Here is a 7,512-nt window from a genome sequence, read left to right as displayed (position 1 = left end):
GATCAGACGAGCCCAAGATGATGATCAAGTTTATCGTTGCCTACGATAGGCCTAGTGAAACTTCCCTTCACCAAGTTCAGTCCGAAATAATTATTCACCAGAAAAATAGTTTGAGCGTAAACCCGACGTACAGGAATGCCACTTGCGCCAAATTTTTAGTCATTGCAGATGAAAAGACGTCTTAAAATTGCGAACAATGCATACAACGACCGAACGACAGAGATACAGATATCGCAGAAAAGGAGTGCGTCATTGACCGCAGTTACATGCAGGGAGTAACCCGGTTTTCAACAGCAATACTCGTTTTGCGCGCGAGTTGTGTAAACTCATTCTGATGGCATCAATCAATTTAATCCGGTATTTGGCGCAAATATTGCTGCTACATTTAAAGCCCGAATATTCCCTGCATGTATACAGTGGTCATTGTGTACGGAGAATTGAATGGACACATTTAGATCGAGCATGGCAAGTCATTGCAATAGCCTATAATAATAGGCCTACCATTTTGTTACTGCATTAACCATGTTCTTATTGAAAATTTAAAAATACTAAAATTAAAAAGTAAATTGCATTGTGGGGCTGTCAAATGATTATTGCAATCATTGCAAAGTCACATAAAAATCCCCCAGGCTACTTGGAACATCTCTTTAAATTGTGCTCAATTCTATGGAAGATGCTAGCATGGCGAGCTGGTTTAGCCAAGGCCTAAAGATCATGAAGGATAGTATGTAAAACATTGAGCCATGAGATGTGCAGTTTGAAGCCCTTAAAAGATGTGCACTGTTAATTTACTCACTGTTATTTTTATTTAATACATCTTGAGATGTTTTAAGTTTAAATTTCAGCTCAGTGAAGCACTTAAAGCACCAACACTTCATTAAGTTACTTTTCTTGTAGAATTGTAAATCATAAGTCATAGGACAACCTATATAGGACAGTAATTAAGGGAAAAAAGTGAACCTGCTGCGGTGTTAAATGCGATGTGGTTGAAAATTTGGGTGCACCTAACTTTTGTGCTGGTGCACCTTAGAAAAAAAGTTAGGCGCACCAGTGCAACCAGTGCAAAAAGTTAGTCTGGAGCCCTGAAAAGGCACAACAGGGACATTGAAAAAAAATGAAAGAACAAAAGTGGATGAGCCAAATCAAGGGAAGTGCACAAGATGCAATCGAGAACATGGCGCTGGAGTTTGCCCTGCATTTGGGAAAAGATGCAGGAGATGTGATAAAGTAGGTCACTTTGAAGTGGCATGCAAAACCAAAGACATAAAGGAAATTACCACACAGAACACTGACGATGAGTCTATATATAGGGGCGTTCTTAGGAGCAGTCAGTAAGGGAGCTGATTCAGAGGAAAAATGGCACGTGGTGCTCCTGATTGGTGGCAAAATGCTACGTTTTAAGATCGATACAGGTGCTGACATTACTGTGATATCACAACACACATACCTCACTCCAATGCATGGGGAAGTTTTTGGCTACCACCGAGCGTAAGGGACAGAAATACAGATGTGGAGCAACTGGCTGGGGCACCTGCACCGTACGCCGGCGACTCGGCTTCGATTCCCGCCCCGTGGTCCTTTCCAGATCCCACCTCAACTGTCTCCCACTCCCTTCCTGTCATTCTCCACTATCCTGTCAATTAAAGGCATAAACAGCCCCCAAAAAAAATATATAAAAAAAGAAAAAAAGAAATCATCGAGGAAGTAACAGAGGCTACTGACTGGTGCGCCTATGGTTCCAGTAGCCAAGGAAAATGGCAAAGTCAGGATCTGTGTTGACCTAAAGAGGTTGAATGAGGCAGTGAGAAGAGAAAGATTCATCTTGCCTACGCTGGAGGATGTAGCGCCAAAGTTGTCGTGGGCCACTGTTTTCTCGACTCTCGACGCCTCCAGTGGCTTTTGGCAGATCCCGCTCGACCCCTGCTGTCAAAAGCTTACCACCTTTATAACACCTGCGGGGCGGTTCTGTTTTAAAAGGCTCCCATTCGGAATAACTTCCGCCTCAGAAATTTTCCAGCGAGAAATAAGCACACTTCTGCGCGACCACACTGGCACGTTCGCAGTAATGGACGACATCCTAGTCTATGGGAAAACGAAAGCCGAACACAATCACAATCTGGAGGAGGTGATAAAGACGATCAGAGCCTCAGGATTAAAGCTCAACAAAGACAAGTGCCACTTCGCACTGTCAGAGATCAAATATTTCGGACACATTGTCGGGGCTGACGGAATAAAGCCAGACAGCAGCAAAGTCAAGGCGATATCTGAAATGCCAAGCCCCCAGAACACCACACAATTGCGGCAAATGCTGGGAATGGTGAACTATTTGGCTAAGTTCCTGCCTCATCTCGCCACAGTCATGCACCCAATCTCTGCACTGCTAAGGCATGATGTCCAGTGGGTGTGGGGTGAGGCCCAAAAGTAAGCTTTCCAAGAGGTGAAACAAATGTTGATCAAAGCGCCAGTGCTAGCCTTCTACGATGCCTGCAAGAGGACTGTGGTGAGTGTAGATGCAAGTAGTTAAGCCTGGGAGCCACCCTCCTGCAAGAACAGGGCGATGTGATGCGTCCGATTGCCTTCTGCTCACGAACACTTACAGACACAGAGCGCAGATACTCTCAAATTGAGAAAGAGTGTCTGGCAGGCGTCTGGGCATGTGAGCGATTCTCACACTACTTACATGGTATGGAACATTTTTGCCTTGAAACAGACCATAAACCATTAGTGCCGTTAATCAACAGTTATGACTTAGACAAAGTGCTACTAAGATGCCAGTGGTTGTTAATGCGTCTCATGAGATTCAATGTCAAGGCTATACACATACCGGGCAAGCAGCTCATAATTGCCGACACACTATCAAAAAATCCTCTCATGGACAGTGACTCCTCGGAAACCGATGGCGATGTCAAAGCTTACGTTCAAGCCGTGATGGCCACAAGATTCGTGTCGGACGACAGACTGGAAAAGATCAGGGACGCCACACTCAACGATGGAGATCTCCAAAAAGTCATCAGCTACGTTCGTCACGGCTGACCCACAGCTATGTCAAAGACGCCACATTTGCTACATGGCTACCACGCTGCCAGAGCTCATCTCTCAGAAGCTAAAGGTTTAATGCTGTATGATGACAGAATTGTCATACCTGTCTCACAGCAAAAGGATGTGCTGCAGAAACTCCACGAGGGTCACTTTGGCCTGACCAAGACTCAAGAGAGAGCCAACATGTCTGTGTGGTGGCCGGGAATTGGAGCGGACATCACCAGGTGCGTGGCAACATGTGAATTTTGCATGATCAACAAGCCAACTCAAAGGAGAGAGCCGTTAAAAACAACTGCATTACCTGGTGACCCATGGGAGAAGATGGCTGCCGATCTGTTTGAGCAGGATGGCAAGCAGTATTTAGTAGTAGTGGACTATTACTCCCGGGACATAGAGAGAGCCCATTTGCCCACCATAACCAGCAAGCAAGTGGTAAATTGCCTTAATACATAGTTCTCAGTAAAAATTTCAAGTTTTTGCCTGAAATTGCACTGTGCCTATTTACAAGGGCATTGTTCCGACCTCTTTTGGGGTCAACCATCAAGTGCTGGACCTCTATAGAAAGCTGAGAACCTGTAGCTTTCGTAGGAAGCAGTCAAGACAACTGTGTGATGTACTGACAAAGAGCTACAGAGGCTAGAATATAGTTTTTTCTTTCTGCCGGATTACAAGCATCTCTGAACTGACCACATTTCAGCCCTCTAGGTCTCTTGATATCCCTTAGAAACACAACTGAGCCCTACCACCAGGTCTTGCGAAGCTGTGTGCAAAAGTTGATCAGTATAGAATGAAAATATGAGTGCTTTAGACTATTATTTGCCAAGGTATGCCCATGCGTTTTGTAAAATGCCTATGGATACTCCCCATAGGACTTTTTGTTATCCAGAATGCATACTGACAATCAAATGCTTACTGCACATGAACCCCTTTGTGTAGAAGCATAATCCTGGTCTCAAATCAAAGGTAACACTTTGAGGTTTCTTGTGGACTATTTAGATTGTATGTCTGATACAGGTGTTCTGAAATAGACTGACTACACAAAATATGGAATAATTACAAAAAAGTCTCTATTTTTGCATTTACTTTGTTGGTTCAATGAGTGTGTATAAGATAAACTATACATCTGTACAACTAATAATGGATAATACAACATGAAGATTCAATTTCTATGGATTCTTGTGAATATTTCAGTACCCAATATGAGGCATCTACTTATTGTACTGCAGCTATACTGCAGCCAGAAGTCAGGGTATCACCAAAAGCGGAGGAGGGGGGCATTTTGGATCAAATTTAAGACATAATAAAATTAATCTGAGAATGTAAAGCACTATACAGATTGTACATGAAAAAAGTTGTCATTTTTGGATTCCCAAGAGTCAAAGCTTTGAAATGGTGTATAACATTACTATGCTACATAGCAATATGGTGCATACAATTGATTTAGAATGTTGGGGGGAGGTGGGGGAGGGGGGTAACCGTCCCGCCGGCGGGACACTGAAATTTGTTATTTGGTTAAAAGCATATTTGTGCGGTGGGGTATCCCATATGATACATCTGCATCTGCAACTCATTCCCGAGCTACCCAGCATGGAAGGGCAATTGCAACCCGAAAGCGACACCCAACCACCTGGTGTCACCACCAATCAACCTGGCTCACCGACATCTGCAAAAGGCCTAGACTACTTTTCCACACAAGAAACGGCTGTACAGCTGCCGTCCACACCAGGGCCTACCAAGAGGTCCTCAGCAAGAGCCACCAAGACACCCGAGAGGTTCAAGGACTATATTAGATAAATTCAGATAAATCAGATAGTATTCACAGTTTAATCAGTTTAAACATGGTTCTTGTAAGGGTAATTACAATGTGTGGTGCTGTTATGGTTGTGTTAACTGAATACTAATGAGTCAGGCAAAACTATTGAGTGACAGCAAATATTTATTTACAAGGAATATTTGGTTATTATTATGATTATCATTTGGGGGCTGGTTTGTATAAGGAACTAACTAAAAGAGGGAGATGTGATGAGTTCCGCCTGTATTCTGATTGGATTAGAATACCAACAGGAAGTTAGGGGTTAGGAGTTCAGTTGATGAGAGCCCTCATGGAATATATGTACGTGGTCCTGCTTTGACTACATAAAAGAGTTAAACCAACCACCTGTTCGACTTCATTTCATGACACCATGCTTAACTAAAACCTAGCAGAGTATAGCCTACACGCTTCTGCATTCGTCTATTATTTGAACTCATTGGCAAAGTGAAACTAACTTCACCGTGGTGTCAGTCAAAGACAAAATAGTTATACACAGTTAATTACTTTCACTATTGACTGACAATGGGTGACCATCGAAAACATAGCCTGAAAAAAACAACACTTACCCCAATAATATTCAGCTAAAAACACCGCAACTTCCATCACAATTTTTTAGAAAAGTGAAATCAGGCATTTTAGGTCGCAACAATCTCAAAAAATCCTCGCGAAATCCTGGAGGGACTGATTTCTTACCTTATTGCCACTGAGGGAAAATAAATCCCTACCGACCCATGGCCTCAACTGACAACCAACAGGAACCAAACCTTTTTTTTTTATGCCCTATGTCCAAAATCGTGAACCACCCCTTTAATCAAGTCACGAGTCCTTACAATTAGGATTTGAGTTGGACTTGAGTCCAAGTCCGTGACTCAAGTAATACAAGCCTGGTAGTTCTCAAGTAAAATAATTTTAAAACAATTTGGATCTCCGAGGGTTCACACTCAGAATTATTGCGAAAAACCATAGATACTTCATCTGAATAGTTTGAAAAGAAAATCTATTCATTAACCTGCTAAAGGTTAAGCTGGCATATGCAGTGACTGCTAAACTGGTAGCTGAGATGTTTTGATATTATGTGTTTTAATTTTGAACATTTTATACATTAATATAAAATATTTTCTTTTTCATTTTTTTCAGAAAGTTACGGTTCATAGTGTACAACTTGTACAACAACACAAGGACACATCCTATCATTCAGCGCATTTTTGATAAAAACTTGAAGTTAAAAAAGCTGCTCCAGAGATGTGACATTAACAAACTTTATCCTTGTGCACAATGGAAAGATGATGTCACCCCTATCTGTGCAGCAGTTGTCTGTGAAAATGAAGAGCTCTGCACATACTTTCTTAATGAGGGGGCCAATCCTAACATCCCCTCAACTAAAGGCTTAACACCTTTGAATTATGCTCTGAATTTCAAGGTGTCAATTAATATATTTAGACAACTATTAAATGGAAAAGCTGATCCTAATTTCGGATTACCCACTTCATTTACACAAGCTGGTTGCAACAATAGACAGGATGAAGCAAGAGAATTGCTCAGGCATGGAGCAGTGCCTGATTTGAATTACAGGCCCAAAATTTAAACACTGATAAATTACTATCTGACTTGTTACATGAGTTATCTGCAGGAGATGAGCATATATCTAAATATGCATTATTTTCTAACTTTACATGCGATGTGCCGAAGAAGCAACCAGAGGAAATATTTAAATTGTACCACCAGCATTTTTTAGATATACACCCAAGCATGCCAGTTACCCTTTTTGATAGGGTATTCTCTGTTGTAGGTACCCATGGTCCAGCATACAGACAACTGGGGATTAAGTGGCTAAAAGATTCTCAAAACCTGCACAGATATGTAGAGGAGGCAATTAAAAACTTTTCAAAACCTCCTGATACAGTCCAACAGCAATTTGTTGCAGACAATTTACGTTCAGCTTTATGCCTCACGGAAGAAATACCGCTGAAGTTTTCACGTCCCCTTGTGCCCCTCCTTCTGCAATGTCTTTCAAAGACCACGTCTGAGACTCCTAACCAAATTCTTACATTGCTAAATGTCATCACACAAAAGACCCTCAAACAGAAAGATGGATGGGATGCCCACTTTATCACAAAGATGTGCAAAGGCATAGTCCCCTTTACAGATCCAAAGTATCCAGCTGATATTGGTGCACTAGCCTATGGGATAATAGCCGATCTATATTCATATGGGGGTGTACCTGAGGTTATCAAATCCCTTGGTGTTACATCAGTTCCCAAGAGGGTGTTGAATGATGCAGATAGCCGGTTCGATGAAACCTTCAAAAAGAAATTGAGAGAACTGTATGAAAGCTTTTTTAGGCTATCTTCAGATCGGCAATTTTTAGATCAGGAAATGTCTACTTTGGAACAGGAAAAAATAAAAAAGAAGAAAAAAAGTAGAACAAAGAGGTGGCTGGTTCAATGACTGAAACTTCAGACTGTAATACGCCAGTGAATTCAGTTGAAGAATCTTTGTTGATGAAGGCTCAAGTGTTAAGCCATTTCTTTCTGTTTCTGACACTTCCATTGACACAATATCAGTTCCCCGACCTTGGCACAAAATCAGTCTACTCTGGAGGCCAAAGTTGGAAAGGCTTGCTAACATGAGAACGACAGAGGTGAAGAAAGTTGGAAATC

The sequence above is a fragment of the Alosa pseudoharengus genome, unplaced genomic scaffold (genome assembly GCF_046254945.1).
Source record: "Alosa pseudoharengus isolate Yale_2024_CS ecotype anadromous, Long Island Sound unplaced genomic scaffold, YU_APseudo_1.1 YU_APseudo_1.1_scf_6, whole genome shotgun sequence".
NCBI lineage: Eukaryota > Metazoa > Chordata > Actinopteri > Clupeiformes > Clupeidae > Alosa > Alosa pseudoharengus.
The sequence above is the reverse complement of the archived record's forward strand: the minus strand, read 5'-3'. Positions refer to the sequence as shown.